Genomic DNA, 17,902 nt, shown 5'->3' with positions numbered 1-17,902 from the left:
ATTATTGATTGTTCTGTCTGGGTCCCCCCAGACGCCAATACCAACCAAAAAGAGTATCCAAACACACTGGTAAAAAGCAAAGGCAGTTTATATAATTGAAAGCAAACACAGGTAACAAAAACTGTTCTTACAGACAGGAACACTATGAAGCTTCACAGAGGTTTCACGAAGGCCAGGCAATTCAACAGGATTCTTGCTAGCAAAAACAACGTTGGAGATAATAAAACCCACGCCTCCCCCAAGTCTTCCAGACTTCTAGGCCACAAGCCAAGATCAGAGACGCCAAGAATCGAAGCAAGGTCACAGGACTCCCAGTTGATAACTCTCCACAAGACTGTAAGGGCAGGCCTGCCTTTTCAACCCTGCTGAGGAGAACCACACCCAAACCCCGCTGTTGCCAATTCAGGAATGGAAATACCTTTCTAATTGGCCCCGTCTTTGAGCTGCACGCCGCTGCCTCATGTCTATTATAGCCTGTGCGTCTTCATCCAATGAATCCAGGCTACTAGCTGGGGAGAGGCCCCCCCCCCGAGGGTCTCAGGCTGCTCTCCCTCCTCCTCTTCCTGACGTTCCTCTCCCCCGTCTGCCTGGTCCTCCCGCTCCTGTTCACTGTCCTCCTCCTCTGGGCATGGATCCGGCAGAGCTCCAGCCGGTCCCTGAGGAGGAACATTGATGCAACTATTTAAATTCGAAGGCTCTAATAATGGCTCCTTTAGTTCAAATTTTAAGACTTTTTGAAGTTCTCACAAATACAGAAAACCATGTTAATACATGCAATAGAGTGCACACAGTCATGTTTCACTATGTAGCATTATGTTAGAAGCCAATGTGAGACCAATAAAGGAAAATATTTGTAGCTCAGTGACATGAGGGATCCTCGGTGCTTTCTGAGCTTGGTTATTTTCTTGCAGACATTTCTAAATGTGTGTAAGAAAACATCCAAGCTCCGAAATCACCAAGGACTCTCCTCCCACAAAAGTAAAACTCAGTGCACGGTAAGAAACAAACTGTGCAGTTAGAAAGCAGCTATGAAGAACTGCTAACAGACATACTCATCATTAAGATGTCAAGCCTAAATTTGATTGGGATGTGAGATTGTTTGTTTACATAAGATATCATACATCACTTCTATATACAAACATTTAAATTTACAAAATTTTACAATATGTAAAATGTTAGACCAATTGATGGAGATGACTGCATTTACAATAATTTCCTCATATGGCTTACGTTATTTATTTAGCGTACTGCATAGGACTTAAATGACAGTAGTGAATAAAAATTGGCTTACTTCTGAAAAGTCTATCTTTAAGTAATTGGATACGATGTGGTAATACAACACCACATATTCAATTTAAAATTTTTAAAATAAATTTACAGACATTTCTAAAATTATGCTTTCACTTTGTCATTATGGTACTGAGTATAGATTTATCAGATAAAATGAATTTCAACAACTGTAGAATCAGGCTGCAGCATAACAAAATTGACAAAAGTGAAGGGAGTCTGAATACTTTCTGAATGCCCTGTACAGTATTTTAAATTCAGGGATTTCGTAGCTCTATTTGGAAAAGTACCTGGAAGTTTCAAAGTAGATGTTGGGAACAGCTTGCAAACTGAATAAGATTTGGTCTTATATTATTTGAGCTTTTACTAGAGCAGCTCATGATTCCACCTTGCCCAATATAATTTTTAATCTAAGATTGTTTGCTATAGTATATAGTGAGCCTTTTAAAAAAAATAACCTGATTGAAACTATTAAGCTATCAGCCTGATTTCCAACTGTGCAGTTTAAACTATTTCTACATCAAGAAATCAGTAAGATATCAAAAATTAGACTAATGTAATGTAATATGCTAAAAGCAATATGTTTAAGGGAGAGATACAGTATTTACAGACTATAATGCTTTGCTATTCATTTCATTAAAATTAACACTGCTGATTGTTGTTGCAATGAACTATAATTTCATTCATAAGTGATATAGGTTTATGCTAATCAGAGCAAATGAAAAGTAATCTTCATCACATATTTACACTGAAATTCCATATAACTTCAAATTCAGGTATCTATTTTGGCATCATTAAATATATTTCCCCAGAAACTAATTTTAGTATAGAACATTTGCATAGTGAAGGACTACTCAGTTTAGTTATGACAAAATCTCTCACAGGTCTTTTACAATCAAGAGATAAACACTCTGATTTCCATGAGTAAACTAACTTCCCCACATTGATGAGTATCATTGACCTCCAAGATTTAACGTAGAATTAATTACATCGTCATATAATTAGAAAAAAAATCAGTATTTAAGTCTTAACAGGGCTGCAAAAGATAGTGAAAGGGGAAAATAGGACAGTGAACTACCTCTTCCCTCTGTAAAGATATCCAGTACTGTATTCAGTGACAATTCTACCATTTTACTATATATTCCTGCCACTTTTACTTACAGTATTAGCAACCTGACACAAGCTTAGAAAAATTGTATGTTAGAAATGCAAGCCATAACTTCATTTATTTCCTTTGTATTATCACTATTACTCATTACTAAAGGCTGGTAGTAATTTCAAGACAGAAATTCCAGCAGAGAAAATGTCTTTAAAAATATACAATTATTTCTGCTTAAAATGTTCACATGCAAAATTACTGTGGCCAACATTAACAATTCCCCTTATTTATTACTCAAAGAACACAGTAATAAAACTACATTTAAAGATGTTCTTCATCTGGATGTATTTTAGTTAATACCAAGCTATAATAGTTTCATCAAAGGAACAATTTCAATTAAACTAATAGTTCTGCTAAGCAATTCAATAAAGAATATATGCAACTAAAATATCTCATTTATATAAGATTAATGCACACCTGTACATGTATACAGATATTAATGTGAGTCTTGATGCACTTTAAAGGTAAAAATATTAAGATTTAAACTTTTATATATCTTTCATTAAATGTATCAAATATTACTCTATGCGTACAAAAGCACATAGGAAGCTCCAAACAATTTACTGAACATTATTACTACAATTCCTTTGTTTTTAAGGGTGTGGATGTGGGAGAGGAGCCCTACAAAAAATCACAATGGTGTCGCTTTTTAGAATCAGATGCATTTATTTTTGATGTTCAAATATACACTCACATGCAAATAACATTCTGCAGATGCAAGAAGTACACCTTTATTTATATTCATTTTAATTTTGGACACAAAGTTCTGCTATTTATTTTTGTGGTTTGTTGATTTTACAGGGATACAGAATTTACCTTCCAGGTACTATTCATTTGTATATTTCACATCAGTAATCCTAGCTATAGCAAATGAGAATGAGTTCAGTGAGTTCTGATTATCATTAGGGAAGGAGATTATCATTAGGGAAGGAGTCCTCGGAGAGGGGCGGCATACAAATCTAAATAATAACAAATAATAATAATAATAATAATAACAAAATGCAAAAATTAAATTCCTAACCCTAAAAGTTTTAAGAAAAGTACTTTGATGAAACTTTAAAAGCTAATGCCTGTCGGAATAGATGATTATAAAACAATTATATAGACACAAAATTATAAACAGTGAGGTCATTAGGCCATGAAATATGGTTTATGAGAGTTCTTCATTACAGACACAGATATCCATAAAACATTTCATAACCCATCTGTCCCTCTCTGTGAATATTTTAGTATGCCAGCAAGGAGGCAGATCAAATGTAAATGGAACGCTTGAAGAAGCAAGCACTAATCCACGCCATCTTTTCTATGAACAGAAGATGTTATGCCTATTCTGAATTAAAATCAAGGGATGCATCTCCAAGGACCTCAAACCAGAGATCTGGGCTGTAAAACTCCAAGCAATCACTAGATGGCAGCCAAGAGATAACCTGGTGGTTGACCCCAGCTCCGGAAGCCTTAACTCAAGATATAAAAAGTTAATTTTGCTCAATGACCAGATACAGGGTAAAGCCCAACACCCATCAACCAAAGAGAGCAAGAACCACCCTCACAAACATCATGATGCCACCCCACTTTCACACCTCATGTGCGAGTGAAGCCATTTTCATGCACCCTCTTTCCAAATAACCGCAATGGTTGGGGAAATAACAGAACAGGAATTGGAATCCCAAAGTTGCTTTTTCAGGAGGCAACTGGACTTAATTGGGGTTTTTTTCCTTTTCTTTTTGAAGACGTTTCGCTTCTCATCCATAAAGCTTCTTCAGTTCCGACAAGACGGAGTGGGGGGCAATGTCAGAGCTGAAGAAGCCTCTTGGATGAGAAGCAAAACGAATTAAAAAAAAACCCCAGAAAAAAACAAGAAAGTCCAGTTGCCTCCTTAGAAAAGCACCTTTGGGGCAACCATGACCTGGATGACTGAGAATGGAAGGTATCTCGGAAATCTTCTAATCCAGGGCTTGCCAACCTTTCAGAGACCACTAAATTCATCATTTTAAATCCCACGGACCACTAATATATATTTTTTTAAAATAGTGTTTAGCGCAATATAAAAATGCACATAATTTTTTCTGTGGACCACCCAAAGTTGGTGACCCCTGTTCTAATCCAACCCCCTTAGCTTTCCAGCAGGAAATCCTGCCTAGGGCCATTTCAGACAAATAGTTGTCCAATCTCTTCTTTTAAAACTTCCAGTTCACAACTTCTGGAGTCAATTTCTGGCGTGCGTAAGCGCACCATTGTGCCTACTGTCCTCTTTTATCATTACTTTTTACTTATGTTATGTTTATTTATTTGTCAAACAAGTATAGAATTGTAGTTTGCATTAACATAAGTAGAAAGTAGTGATAGAAATGGTAGACAGTAGGACAGGAACGGTAGGCACAATGGTACACTTATGCATGCCCCTTACAGACCTTAAAAAAGGGGAGAGGTCAACTGTAGATACTGTAATGTAAAGCTGAAGATTTTGGGGAAGAAACAAGGAGAGTCAGGTAGTGAATTACAGGCATTGACCACTCTATTGCTGAAGTCCTATTTTCTGCAGTCATTAGAAACAGAAAATAGACAGCAGAAAAAGATTTCATGGTCCATCTAGTTTGCCCTCATACTATTTCCTGCATTTTATCTTAGGATGGATATATGTTTATCTCAGGCATGTTTAAATTCAGTTACTGTGGATTTACCAACCAGGTCTGCTGGATTTTTGTTCCAAGCATCTAGTACTTTCAGTAAAATAATATTTTCTCACGTTGCTTCTGATCTTTCCCCCAACTAACCTCAGATGGTGCCCCCTTGTTCTTGTGTTCACTTTCCTATTAAAAACACTTCCCTCCTGAACCTTATTTAATTTGGAGCGATTTACATTTAATTTGTATCTATTACGTGCTCTTGTGTTGTTTACACAAACTACTCTCTATACATGTTTGACAAACAAAATAAATAAATAAAATAAATAAATAAAGTCGTTCCGCTGAAGATGGAGGCGGCAGCCTATCCCAACCGCGGCCGTTCAAGTTACAGGAAGGCCTCAGACTGGGACTGTCACCTAACACTCTCCCCCCGCCCAACAAAAAAAAATCAGGCTGAGGAAAAAGAGCATCAGTTGACCGAGTCTCTTTCCTCTGCTTGACGTTTGTTTGGTTTATGTCATAACAGCCATTGGTGGTGGTGGGGAGAGCAGCTCGTCCTGAGGGAACAACTTGTCACGCTCCTCCAACTAAACTCCCAAAGGGTCGCGAACCGGCTCCTGGGGAAGCGTCAAAAGAGCCCCCGCCGAGCCGCCAAGAAGGGAAACCTCCATAAGGTTTCCCCTTTCTCCTTCCCCACCACCGGGCTTCTCTTCCCTCGTTTCTGTCCAGAGGCGAGGGGGGGGCACACCGTCGCCCTCACCCCACCTCAGACTTCTCCCCTTCAGGCACAAAATGGCGGGAGGAAGCGCAGCCTAACGGTGAGATTGGGGGGGGCCGCTGGGCGGGTGGGGTGGAGGACGGCAAAAATGGTTTTTAGGGGGGAGAGAAGGCCAAGCAAGTCCCTTGGCGCCCGCCTCGCCCAGAGTCCCTTCTCCATCCCACACCGAAGTTCAAACTCCAAAAAGTTCTGGGACAAAAAAGGGAGAAGAGCAGGCTCCCCCTTCTGCTTCCCCCCACTTGGTACGCTCTAACTTTCCCCTGCCTGTCCCCACTTTCTTTCGACTCACCTCCTCCGCCTCCCCTCGGCTCGATTCTTCGCCTTTAAACTCCCCACAACAATTTTTTTTTAAACCAGCGCAACTCGGAACAGTCAAGACGCATGCGCGGAATAACTGGGGCGCGGGCCGTTCCGGCCGGCTCTTGGTGGAAGAAAACGAAGGGATGAAGAGGCCTGAGGAGGGGAGGAGGGAGGGGGCGCACGCGCCAGATGAGTCCTGGGCGCATGCGCGTCGTAGGTTGTAGTCCCTTTTTTTGGCGGGCGCGGCTCCGGACGGAGAAGACTCGCTTGGAGTGCTGGTCGTGGGGATGCGCCACGGGGTGGAAAAGCGCTCTACTTCGACACGGGAGTTAGGTACTTCTTGGGCTTCGTTGTGATACCTTCCAGAGAAGCCAGCCAGCGGACTAAAAACAGATTACATAAAAGACTGGTCGATTCGGGGCTTGCAGGAAAAGAATATTAATAATGAAAATAATATAATAAAAAGAAATATAATAATAAAAATTGTGCTCGTCTGTTGTTTGCGGGAAAAATCCCTATCATCAGGGCTGTTTGCATAAAAGTATTCCTCCCCCTCATCATTACCATCATCCTTCTAGGCCTGCATAGAATAGAATAGAATTCTTTATTGGCAAAGTGTGACTGGACACACAAGGAATTTATCTTTGATGTACATGCTCTCAGTGTACATAAAACAAAATATTGTTGGTCAAGAATCATGAGGTACAACACTTAATGATTGTCATAGGGATCAAATAAGCAATGAGGAAGCAATATCAATAAACATCTGCCCTCTCAGTTTGTGGGAGAACAGTGAAAAAGTCTTAATATAAAAGTGACAAATTATCCACACTTCCATTAAAACAGAAAAATGTTAAAGTGCTTTTTTTAAAAAGTCAAAAAACTAGAAATGCTCCCTTTGCTCTGTGCAGCGACTGTCCTCCTTTTCTTCCTCCTCCCACCCAAATTCCAAGCTTTTATTTACATTTCCTAATGGGTTTGCACACATTATTTGCTTTTACATTGATTCCTATGGGAAAAATTGCTTCTACTTATAAACATTTCTACTTAAGAACCTGGTCACGGAACGAATTAAGTTCTTAAGTAGAGGTACCACTGTATTGAATATAAGTAGCAAGGGGAAGGAGGGAATAAAAGGGTTTGGCAGGAAGACAGTGTTACATATAAACGTTCTATGTGCTAGATTGTTCAAAAATTGTTCTAAGTGCTAGAAACAAGTAGGTTTCAATATTCTTAATTCTTACTTTAAAAAGTAAGGTTCTACAGTGAAGTGTTAATACCACTTTAAAAGGCCTTGGTAAGGCCACACTTGGCATACTGCATTCAGTTTTGGTCACCATGATGCAAAAAGGATGTTGAGACTCTAGAAAGAGTGCAGAGAAGAGCAACAAAATGATTAGGGGACTGGAGGCTAAAACAATGAAGAATGGTTGCAGGAACTGGGCATGTCTAGTTTAATGAAAAGAAGGACTAGGGGAGACATGATAGCAGGGTTCTGAGATATCGAGGTTTCCACAAAGAAAAAGGAGTCCACCTATTCTCCAAAGCACCTGAGGGTAGAACAAGAAGCAATAGGTGGAAGCTGAACAAGGAGAGAAGTAACTTAAAACTAAGGAGAAATTTCCTGACAGAACAACTAATCAGTGGAAAAATTTGCCTCCAGGAATTGTGAATGCTCCAACACTGGAAGTTTTAAAGAATATGTTGGATAACCATCTGTCTGAAGTAGTGTGGGGTTTCCTACCTAAGTAGGGTGTTGGACTAGAAACATAGAAGATTGACGGCAGAAAAAGACCTCATGGTCCCTCTAGTCCAGTGTTTTTCAACCAGTGTGCCACGGCACACTAATGTGCCGTGAGACATAGTCAGGTGTGCTGTGGGGAAATTAAACATGGGTCCCCAAACTATGGCCTGCATGCCCGATACAGCCTGCGGAGGCCATTTATCCAGCCTGCCGCCTGCCGCCTCCATCCGAACATAAACATTCCCCTCACAATCCCTCCAGCTATCAGCAACAGGAAGAGTGGAGGCACAGGGAATGCTCACTGACCAATCACCTAGGATTCATCCTGACCACTACCGATGAACCAATAGCAGGCCGCCTCTCATCCACACCCAGGAAGGTCCCCACTTGGGCTGCCGCGCACTTGTCATTGTGTGGCTGCGGCGAGCAGTTGAAGCTGCTACTCCTCCCCATTGTCCCGATTTCTAATCCTGGTCAGGACTGGCGGTAAATGTTGCCACCACTAGATGAAGCCTCAGCCTCATCTGGTTATGTCTATCCTGATGGTGTATACAGATATTTGACTTTTTTCTTTTTATAAGAGGCCCCCGCAGAGGGTGATATACAACGCATCACAATGCATGTTATCTATATTGTATATGGCCTCCTGAAGGGTCATCTTAAAGAGCACAAACAGACTGAACCAAGACCCCTGCACCCAGCTGAGTTTGAGATTTGAACCCACAACCTCAGGGAGAACTCTAGTATTTATCAGAATTCTTACTTAGATAGCAAACTTCTCAAGGATATCCCTTTTGTGTTCATCCAAACAGGCCCAGGTTTCACACTAAGTGAGTATAAATACATTTAGAAACTATATTATTAACTATATGTATAATATGTACTGTATTAGAGTGTCATTTTGGTTGGTGGTGTGTGCCAGGATTTTGTAAATGTAAAAAATGTGCTGTGGCTCAAAAAAGGTTGAAAATCGCTGCTCTAGTCTGCCCTTATACTATTTCTTGTATTTTATTTATGAATATATGTTTATTACAGGCGTGTTTAAATTCAGTTACTATGGATTTACCAACCACGTCTGCTGGAAGTTTATTCCAAGCATCTACTACTCTTTCAGTAAAATAATATTTTCTCACATTACTTCTAATCTTTCCCCCAACTAACTAGAAGACCTCCAAAGTCCCTTCCAACTCTGTTGTTATTGTTATTGTTACTTAGGTCTTTAGGTCAACTATTTACCCTTCAAAAGAAGCAAAATGTGTATATAATTGGACATACAAAAGATAGCTTTCCAATTCCCACTGGTAGGTTTTGTCTTGCTGTTCAGAAAGCTTGTCACGTGGCAGCTACCTTAGATACCCTTAAAGATAAGAAAGCATATTGTACTCTTGACTCTGTCGTTACTGTATACCACAGATGGATAGGAACAAGCATCACCATCATAACATCTGTAGTCAAGACAACAAAGAGAACAGGGGAAAAAAGTCTAAAAGATGTTACCCCCCCCCCCAAAAAACTTAATAGAGATGGAAATTGTCTGAAGGTACCTTTGATCAAAACCTTTGAGGTCTTTAAAAGCCATCCTCAAGATACTTACTTGTGCCTGGAATCTTTGTTATGGGCAGTCTTTTCAGAATTCAGATTTTATATTTATATAAAATGGTGTGTGTGTGTGTATGCAAGCACCTGCCAATATTTTTGTTGCTGTATCCTGGACATAGATGTTTAAGAATTTTCAAAAGTAGCCTTTTGTCTCTCAATCTATGTATAACAAAGGCACATGTCACTATAGCCAAAAATGACTTCAACAGTGCATCATTATAAAAGGTGTTTGGGGCTGTGGGGAGTACACCCCAAAAGAAGAGTGCCAGAAACCTCACAGCACCAGAAACCTCAGAAAACAGTGCTATGAGAGTCAAGCCAGTCCTTCCCCCTTTAAGACAACCAAGAAGCACCAGCTGAAAGGAAAACTCAGAGCAGCCTGTTGATGGCTGTTACAAAACTAACAAATACTGTACTTAAGTAGAACCATTAAGATAAGGGGAATAGGCAGTGAAGGGCTACCAAACTTTTTACTACCACACTGGATGTGGCTTATGCAGGACACCCTGCATCTTCTTTCAACATCTTTCAGTGCAAATTGGGTGCTCTGGGATGGAGCTCCATTTTTGCTACCACATTGCATCCCCCCCCCTCCAGGCAGTAGCCCACCACTGGGAATAGGACTAAAAATAAACTCTCCAAAGGTAAATCAAAACTCCCTTTTTTCCTGGCCCTGACAGGATTAAACCCCAAGGACAGGAAAAACAAAAGACCTGGGACCAAAATTAACCCAGGAAAACAGGAAAACAAAACCCAGGGCAATCAGAAACATATCAAAACCCATCCCACTGCAGGAGTTTCATAGGGGAATTAAGTATAATAGGCTCAGATTCACACTCCCAAACTGCTTGCAAACCAGGAATCCTGGAACTGTGTCACTTTTTGCTTCTTGACTTCCTACAGTAAAAGAATTCCACTTTCTGGCTGCATCCATTTCTTTTCACTGTCTGTGGTGTGTCCCAGCGAACTAGGGAAATTTCTTCCAACAGTGCATCAGTATGAACAAAACAAGTTGCAACTCACCTGAGCCGATATTAAACTGGGTATAAAATTTAATCCAGAAACATCTCCAGTTTAAGAACTAAATCCAGAACGGATAAAAATCACCTGATTCTATCACCTTTCTAACCCATATTCCCTTGATAGAATCACTAGCACTATATCCCTTATCCAACTTACCGGTATTACTGTTTCAGATCATTATTATTGCTTTGGAAACAGATGGACAAGAAATATTGCTGCATGTCATGCTGTGACAAGCCCTCTCCCCCACTAATTCCCCTGATTATATCTGAACAGTTTAATATAGATATTAAATAACCTGGGATACAAGTGAACTTAAAAAAAATATATGCATAAATTTGTTAGCTTTTATAATGATATGGATGTCTCCTCTTTGTTTTGTTTTCCGCTCTTCCTCTCGAAAATAAAAATAAAAAAAGGAAAGAACCATAGAGGGGATTCAATACATTTATTAGGCTAAATTAGTTTTTGAGTGGGTTTGAACATAGCTAATCTTAATTTAATATTGTACTTGGCAGTAGTTCACGCAGTGCTGGGCTCCTATGGGTACAGTCAGGTATGCAGAACCGGTAGAAAAACTTTGGTCAGGTACGCAGAACTGGTAGAAAAATGTTGAATTTTTTCCTTTTCCCCCTTCTGGGCTCTGGTTATGTTTTTCCTATCACAGTAAATGAGGTTGAATGTGTATAATTTTAGAAGAGCTATGCGTGCATGTGTGTACATATACTTTATATAGTAGATAATGTATATTTTTGTGTACCTGTATGTAATATGTATGTACACATATGGCATATATACATAGAATTAAATAGTATATTTTAGATGTTCAGTAATACTAAGGGAAATTGTATCTCTTTGAGGCGAGGAGAGGCCAGGCACCCTAACCCTAACCCAAACTCTGGACGTGAGTGATGTCAAGTTGGCCATCTTTAAGCCAGTCACGTGACCTTTAAGCCACCCCCAGTCACATGATCATTAAGCCACCCCCACCTGGTCACATGACTGGCATGCCACACCTAGAAAATAAGCCAAGCCCAGTGTAGTAGTAAAATTTTTTGCAGCCCTTCACTGAGTTGACATGATGTATGGCTTAGCTGGCATACCAGAACTGTCTTGTAAAACTTTGGGTGACCACCAGAAAAGCAATAACAAACATTTCCCACATAATTTTGCTGCCATCTCAGTGGTGTCTGGATTCCTAAGTCCAGATCTGGTAGCCCTGCTTAGCATATTGTATAAAGCTAAATGTTCGTCTCTGCATTTACACATTCTAGAAAGAAGATCTTCCTTTTTAAAGCAGCAGTCCAGAATCTTTGCAGCTTGGCTGCCCGGCTGGCAGAGTGGGAGAGGGAAACTAGATCACTCATGTGTTGAGTCAACATGCATGCATGTGCACAACTACCCACTTCTTGTGCAAATGGGGCTACCTTGGAAGAGCGTTTGGAAACTACAAATCGTGCAAAATGCAGCCGTATGAGCAGTCATCATGGGCCTTCCTAGGTATGTCCATGTTTCTCCAACACTCCGTGGACTGCATTGGCTGCTGATTGGTTTCCGGACACAATTCAAAGTATTGGTAATGACCTAACAGTTTACTTGTACAATGAAGATCGTTCAAGCCATTCCCACCTGATCACATGGCCGGCAAGCCACTCCTACCCAGTCACATGACCATTAAGCCACACCCACAAAATAAGCCACACCCACAGTGTGACAGTAAAAGTTTTGGCAGCCCATTACTGCCGCTTGTGTGAGTGGAGCAGTGTGTATCCACACACATTGGCCCACCACTCATGCAACCTGGTTCCAAATAGGCCACAGTCCACTAGTGGGTTGCAGCCTAGGGATTGTCGACCCCTGGTTTAAGGGACCATTTAGAATGCATGGCTGGTGATTTCATAGCTTTAATCTCACTGAATCATTTTTGGTATAAAATTTTGTATTGTTTTTTTCCTTGATAGACTTTAATACAATGTCAAATATTGTCTATTTCCAGTACAATAAAATGCAGTATTTTGTTAGTAACTCTTGTATAATCCCAGTTTTAAAAAATTCATAATACAAAATTATTAATGTCTCTATAAATCCTTTATCCCTTATTGCAATTTTTAAAAATCTAATCCTTTCCTCCAGCAGTCACAATCATCATGTATTACCTCTCTTCATTAATGTTCCCTCAAATATATACTGACAAATAAACAATATTTCTAACGTTCAAATTAACTGGTAGGCTGTAGTGCCTCCTATTTCTCTTTACACATTTTACTTCAGCCTTACTCTAAAAACCCCTATATAGTCTATCAAATGATAAACATTGAAGATACTAGAAAAGAAAAAAGAAAAGAAAAGAAATACTGTATAACCAATTTCATACATTTTTAGTGCACATAAATCATCTATTGTTCACTAATTCAATTTTTATAAATCTTTCGAAACCATCTCTGTTCTTATATTCCAATTTTACTTATCAAATTCAATTTGCTTTGTTTGTACATTTCAATAAAACTAATTAAGCTTATTTTAATATAATCAAACAACCTAATATTTCCTTAACCACTTAATCATTTTCGATACAAGTCAAATAGTTCTGTGACATGTTTTGAGTAGTCATAGGTAATTAGGTATGAAAAAATGCTTTGCAATGGTTGGCGGAAGCTGGGACAAGTAACGGGAGCTCAGTCTGTTACGTGGCGCTAGGGATTCAAAACTGCTGAGCCTTGATTAGATCCTTACGTTCCCAAATATTACAACCTTGCCTTGTCGAATTGGGAGTTGGTGTGGAAGACTTTGTTTGCTTTCAAGCCTTTATTAGCGTGAAAGAAGCAAACGCCTCAAAGTGAGTGGGACATTTCTGTTCTTCACTGGCATTCAGGAGACTCAAAATGCTCTGAAAGAACATTTTTTGCCTTTTGTGCACGTTTTTATAATTTGCATTTGCTTAGCACCTCTGTGAGCCGGGGTGGCGCAGTGCTTAGAGTTCAGCACTGCAGGCTATTTCAGCTAACTCAGTGTTTCTCAATTATTTTCTGTTATGTCCCCCCCAGGAAGAAGTAAACATTTCATACCCCCCCAACTCTCAGCGGGATGATTATTTGCAATATTCAGCATGTTTTCACTGAAAAAACTCAAGCGGCTTATCAGCGTGATTTGGGTGTAATGTGTTTAAGTGACGCCTTAATTTATTTAGCTTCATGCTGTCCACTGCCAACATTTTTAGACACAGTAGATATATTGGTCTTTCCTCATCTCCCACCATAGTCACAGTGAAGCCAAGCCCTACACATGCTTTGTCATATCTCCTCATCTTAGCTTTCAGGAGACTTATGTTTGTCTCATTATCTCCGTCTCTCTCCTCCTTTCTTTTCATTCGTATTAAATATTTTTCCATGGTGTCTCTAAGGTTTGTTATGTGCACTTCATATGTCCTACTCTGTGCTATGTCCTATTGTTCGATGCAAAAAAAAACCTACTCCCAGGGCCACACGCCTCCCTGGCATTGATCCACACCCTCCCAAGGGAGTCCGCCCCACTATTTGAGAAACACTGAGCTAACTGCTAGCTGTAGTTCAGCAATTCAAATCTCACCACTGGCTCAAAGTTGACTTAGCCTTCCATCTTTCGAGGTGGGCAAAATGAGGACCCAGACTGTTGGGGGCAATATGCTGATGCTGTAAACTGCTTAAAGAGGGCTGTACAAGCACTATGAAGCAGTCTAAGTGCTGTTGCTATTGCTATCTTGGAGTAACACTGAGAAACATACCAGATTTGTCAACAGACTGCTGCAGTTTATTGAATTTCAACTACTTCTGAACTTCTTAGATTATAGAGTTCTGAACTTACATATTACTAGTAGAGCTTTAAAACTGAATAAGTTGAATTTCTGCACTTTTATCTTTTACTAATCAAGTATACTGTACAAAAAAAAACCCTTCCAGATCCAAATCTTGTGTTGAGATATTGAAGATATTTTCTCAGATAAATTGCCCTGGTCCTGAATTATCCTTTAATTTTTAGACAATTAAAAGCAATCTTACCTGGCACTTTTGAATATTCAAGATGCACAAAGTAAATGGGCATGTAGTTTTTAAAATGTTAGTTTCCACCACTAGGTGGAAACATGAGCAAAGTATAATTATTTTATCCTCTCTCTTCAGATTTTCTTAGCCACAAGAAAAATAAGTCTTTCAATACTTAACCATAGCTTCATTGCTCTCCTTTCCTGAATTATAAAAATATTTTCTTAAATAATATTTTTTCAGAGGCTTTTTTGAAGCTAAGAGAGATAAGGTTTTGTACTTTGCATCTGTCTTCACAAAAGCCATTACATTCTTATCATAGGTTGTTTATAGTCTCAAGATTTGGCATATATAAATAGGCAAATGTAAATGTCTTCCCTATTTTTTCATCTCTTGGACACATTGGAGAGACCAAATTTCCCTTAAATCTAAGCCTTTTTTGTTATTCCACTGAGGTCTGTTGAAACAGATAAGAGGAAAACTCAGTATAGTGTAACTGATTCATGTTTAGTCCTGAAACTCAGTTATCTCCCCCCCCTTTTCTTAGCCCAATATATGTCACATGATGGTATTGGAGAAAATTAGGGAGATCCTATGTAAGCCACCATTAATTCTTGTGGAAAAGAAGAGATGGAAATTTACAAAATATTTTCCCCAGGGTTTGTCCTTCAGATGATTGACTTCAACTCCCATAATCCTTACTCACCATGACAAATTGCTAATTAGTAAAGATGTAGCTTAAAGTTTTTAACATAATCGGGGTACTCGCTTTTCCCCAAATCTCTTGAAAGCAGCCTTTGAAAAGAGCCCAATAGACTTGTCTTGGGAGAAATGGGGAGGGTTTTTTGACAGCTATATCATATTCTAATATAACCGAATAAGCGTTGGGACCTTGGAGGTCTTCTAGTCCAACCCTCTGCTTAGGCAGGAAACCCTATACCACTCCAAACAAATGGTTATCCAACCTCTTCTTTAAAACTTCATGTGTTGGAGAATCCATAACTTCTGGAGGCAAGTTATTCCACTAATTAATTTTTCTAACCGTCAGAAAATTTCTCCTTAGTGCTAAGTTGCTTCTCTCCTTGATTAGCTTCTACCCATTGCTTCTTGTTCCACCCTCAGGTGCTTTGGAGAATAGCTTGACTCCCTCTTTGTGGCAACCCCTGAGATATTGGAACACTGCTATCATGTCTTCCCTACTCCTTCTTTTCATTAAGCTAGACATACCCAACTCCAGCAACCATTCTTTATGTTTTAGTCTCCAGTCCCCTAATCATCTTTGTTGCTCTTCTCTGCACTTTTTCTAGAGTCTCAATATCCTTTTTACATTGTGGCAACAAAAACTGAATGCAGTATTTCAAGTCTGGCCTTACCAAGGCATTATAAAGTAGTATTAACACTTCACGTGACCTTGATTCTATCCCTCTCTTAATGCATCCTATGTATATACCATATATCCTAAGGCCATATGTTAGAAGTATAACTAAGGCCAGAAATATCAAATGAGTTCAGGCTCAAGGTAGTGCAAAATCCTGGAGAATAAATGAACCATTTGGAGGAAGGGGGAAATCTCTCGTCGATAGAATAATGGAACATGAATTTACAGTCGGAATTAAGCTTGCTAATGGAAGCTTTTATGTAACAAAAGGATTATTTGCCTTCCAAAATAATTTCAATGCGCTGCCAGAACAGAATGAAGTTACCTATGGAATTGAAGATAACAGCTGCTAGAGACTCAAGGCTGCTGCAGAGCAGTTAGGTGTTTGTATAGCTTAAATGGCTTTGCTACATATAACAAAAAATTACCAAAGAAAATAGATTTGGGATTTGTTTGTTCCTTTAAAAAAACCCATCCAGGTGGACTTTTTAAACAGAACACAACAGCCTGAATGTTACAAATAGATTTTACTAGGAAATTAGATTTTTTAGAAGTGTGACCTTGTTCCATGCTTTTTATTCTTTTGCCCTATTTTTTTAACTGAAGGGCACAAATCGTGGCGATAAACAAAGAAACATCAAAGCATCCATTTTGTGATTTATTAAAACTGACCATTAAAAAAAAAGTTAACAGACACAGCCTCTCACACAGCCCTGTGATGTACAGTACTAACTTAACATCCACTTTCTTTTCACATTTTCTACCATTTTTATCCTTGGATGTTTATCTACCTATTTCTTGCAACCATTCAGAAATCAAATCCTTCCTTTGTTTTGCTGTAGTTTATTTGATGATCTGCATTTTTGTTTCACATATGCCAGCTTTTTCTAATCAGATCGAGGAAGACCGTTTTATTATTGTTCTTGCTTGAGCCATGAAATCCCAATGTTTCTAAAACAAACATCCTGTTCCATGTAAAATGCCACTGTGTCTGCACAATATATTATTTCTTGGTTGGTGGGATGCAAGCAAATGAGTTTTGGATTGCAAAGTGGCATCCAAAGATTCTAACCTGCATAAAATAACATGAACGTGCTGGGGATAAAATTGGAGGTGATTGTACTTGTGCCACACTGCCCAAAGAACACCTAAACGGATCAATACTGTATTGTTATAATGGGATGCTATACAGTGTTAGATGTGTGGCCTAGGTGTTAATTAAGGCCATTGACCTAGTCCCATGATGGTGAACCTATGGCACATGTGCCAGTGACCTCTCTGTGAGCACTCGCGCAGTCACCCCAGCTCAGCCAGCTGGTCATTGGGTTTTCAACTTGCAAATGTACGCCAGCCAGCTGGTCAGTGCTGAAACCGCCCCTTCCAATTTTGGTACTCTAAAAGGTTCACTGATCTAGTCTATATCTAATGTCCTATTAAAATCACTATGTGAAAAACTTGGTTATTGCAAGTTAATATTTAGGGGCCCATCAGGTTACAGGAATGTTGAAAATGGTAAGGTTAATGGTATGTTAAAATAGGAGTATGATTTACTTATAAGATGACTTTGCTATGCAAACAATGTGTGAGAAATTGAGCCCATCAATTGCAAAAATGCTATATTATTGGTTTTGTTACAAAGATAGCAAGGTGAATGCAAAGAATAAAGGGATTCATTTCATATACAGGCTGGCACAAAGAGAAATAATTACATTTAGTTGCTGCTCTTTAGAGTGATGAAGGTAATATTGTAACACTATTGATAAATATAACTTCAAGTAAATCAAACTTCTGTGAAATCAAACTGTCCACAACACTGATTGCCAGTTAATTTCACATGCTGTTGTGCACATGGACTAGTTGTACAAATGAAATATTAAATGAGAATATTTCATTTATTCAGATCTAGGATGTGTTGAGTGTTTCATTTATTTTTTTGAGCAGTATAATTCCCTTCTATCCCCCCATGATGTTCCTCTGAATATTCTGTTTGC

At 39.2% G+C, this 17,902-nt stretch overlaps 1 protein-coding gene across 4 annotated transcripts in view; it reads right to left on the bottom strand.

Moving 5' to 3' along the window:
• Positions 1-6,287, bottom strand: part of LOC139174111 (lethal(3)malignant brain tumor-like protein 4) — a 72,180-nt gene extending 65,893 nt beyond the window's left edge. For 2 of the 4 annotated variants that reach the window (XR_011560302.1, XM_070764200.1), the window contains exon 1: positions 6,141-6,287. The gene's annotated coding sequence lies outside the window, so the exon portion shown is untranslated. The remainder of the gene's footprint in view (positions 1-6,140) is intronic. The other 2 variants (XR_011560303.1, XM_070764201.1) reach the window with 1 other exon arrangement.
• Positions 6,288-17,902: the final 11,615 nt, after the last annotated feature.

Source organism: Erythrolamprus reginae, chromosome 11 (genome assembly GCF_031021105.1).
Source record: "Erythrolamprus reginae isolate rEryReg1 chromosome 11, rEryReg1.hap1, whole genome shotgun sequence".
Classification (NCBI taxonomy): Eukaryota; Metazoa; Chordata; class Lepidosauria; order Squamata; family Dipsadidae; genus Erythrolamprus; species Erythrolamprus reginae.
Note: the sequence above shows the minus strand (reverse complement) of the source record. Positions and strands in the feature narration are given on the sequence as shown.